The sequence below is a fragment of the Physeter macrocephalus genome, chromosome 5 (assembly GCF_002837175.3).
Source record: "Physeter macrocephalus isolate SW-GA chromosome 5, ASM283717v5, whole genome shotgun sequence".
NCBI classification, from domain to species: Eukaryota; Metazoa; Chordata; class Mammalia; order Artiodactyla; family Physeteridae; genus Physeter; species Physeter macrocephalus.
Window position 1 is genome coordinate 14,666,161 of NC_041218.1, and position 2,144 is coordinate 14,668,304.

At 49.7% G+C, this 2,144-nt stretch overlaps 1 protein-coding gene across 1 annotated transcript in view; it reads left to right on the forward strand.

Annotated features, from left to right (window-relative positions):
- The first annotated feature begins 1,747 nt into the window (after positions 1 to 1,747).
- Positions 1,748 to 2,144, forward strand: part of KLRG2 (killer cell lectin like receptor G2) — a 75,939-nt gene continuing 75,542 nt past the window's right edge. Inside the window, exon 1 of the mRNA XM_055084807.1 lies at positions 1,748 to 1,980. The gene's annotated coding sequence lies outside the window, so the exon portion shown is untranslated. The remainder of the gene's footprint in view (positions 1,981 to 2,144) is intronic.

Genomic DNA, 2,144 nt, shown 5'->3' on the forward strand with positions numbered 1-2,144 from the left:
AGCCATGGCCGCTGAGCCTGCGCGTCCGGAGCCTGTGCTCCGCAGCGGGAGAGGCCACAACGGTGAGAGGCCCGCGTACCGCAAAAAAAAAAAAAAAAAAAAAGAACCAGCCTGAGTCATTTTTCTGGGAGGCTTGTCCTCAGGCTCCTGATGAGGTGGGTGTCCCTTGCCCAGGTTCCCAACCCCTTGTGCATAATTCTCATTATGCCATACTGTCAGCCTTTCTTTCCTGATTTTCCTTCCCCATGGAACCACAAAATCCTTGCAGGTAAGGATTTGTCTTTCATCTCTATTTCTAGGGCATCTGTTACCCTGCCGGGCAGAGTAGAAAGTCAAGAAATATTTGGATAAATGAACAAACTACTCAGCCCGTGTTATTGTCCAATCAACCCACCTTCCTGCCCTCCAAATTCCCTGTCTCCCAGAATTCAGGTAATACTAATAAACCCTAAATGCAGCCAAGGTTAAAGGCAACTCAACCAAAATTCAAGTTCCATAAAAATCCATGCAAAAGATTTTGACAGAATTCGGAATGCTTCCAACATATATATAATTTTTGAGTTAGAAATGCACTGGCAGGGATCACAGTCCGTGGAAATGGAGGGAGGAGCAGACCCTATTTTCCAAGTGAGATAAGAGCGTGTCAATAGGGGAATGCAGTGCAGCTGTGTTTAAGGATCTCACCACCAGCGTCTCCGGAAAGTTATATAAATCTAAAGTGAAAAGACAAACTTATTGCTGTCAATATGTTCCTCCAAGCATATTCAACACTGGGGAAATAAAAACCAGATTCTTTCCTTGAACTGATAATGAACAGGAAGCAGAGTTCTAGACGCCCATAACAAGTGCTATTTCCCAGCAGAGCCAAGGAGCCCCTAGAGGAGGGCCAAGCCGCAGATAGACGGTGCTCTCACCCAGCAGCCAGCTCGGGACTCTGCCCACTGGGGCTTTGGCTTTGGGGGGAGGTGCTCCCACGTCACCAAGCTCCCCTTGCTTTGGGGGCACGTTGTGCAGTGGATGTCGTGCCCAAGAGACGGTTCCAAACAGCCAGGTGTACTACATTTTTTTGTGAGAGTCTGACATGTTTTCTAAGTCTTCCCTGGAATAACTACGCTTAAGCAAATATCAATAAGTTTAAAAGCAGAGAATACACTAAGAGCAAAGGGTAAATGTAACACTGGTGGGGTGGGTGTCCTCATGACCTCTTCACTGTGTTCAGTCCCTCCCTTCTGCCAGTACTCAGCTTTAACGAAGGAGCCTCGGGCCCTCCCCCCCCACCCCAACCTGGTAGGCTTTAGGTCCAACTTGGTCCATGCAAACGGCCTCCAATAGATCTTCCTTAGAAGATCTATATTCCTAACACTGCCTGGCACTGCTTGAGGATGGGAAAACACCCACTGTTCAGCAACAACCCTACTCCTCACTCTATACGGAAGAAGCAGCCAAGAGCGAGATAGCACTCCAGTTCTGTGAGACTGAAACGGTGCGTGATGAGTCAAATCCACCCCACCTGCCTTCACTAATCAAGATCAGTTTAACGCTCGCGTGTCCTCCAAGCCGCATGTAGCCTGAACAGCAAGATCTTTGCCCGAGTTGTTTTCTAGGAACTTGGAGCTGCAGCTGCGTCTAGTTCAGCTTAGCCAGTTAAAACTGGATAGGACCAGCGATCCGCCAGCTGGGCACCTGCAGAGACCCGTAGCTTAGTTACGCCTGCGCCTGCGCCTGCGCAGAACCATGATTCCCGCAACTTTTCCCAATCACCCTTCCCCGTGCGCCCACGCTTCACACCGCCCTGCTTCTTTATTCGTCATCCCATGAATACCCCAAGCCCCTCGCCTCTGGGGAGGCAGGTTTGAGATCTGAGATTTTTCTCCTGTATTCTCTGCTCGGCTGCCTTGCGAAGAACGAACCCTCTTTGCTGTGAACTTCGGCGTCTCAGCGTTTTGGCTGGCTGGGCGACAACAGGACAAGGTTGGTTTGGTAAGGAGGCCATCTAATGCCCATTCTTTTTTTTTTTTTTTTTAAAGCAGCTTGGGTACACTTTATTTTTTATTTTTTTGGCTGCGTTGGTCTTCATTGCTGCGCGTGGGCACTCTCTAGTTGTGGCGAGCCGGGGGGAAGCGGGGGGGAAGCGGGGGGGAAGG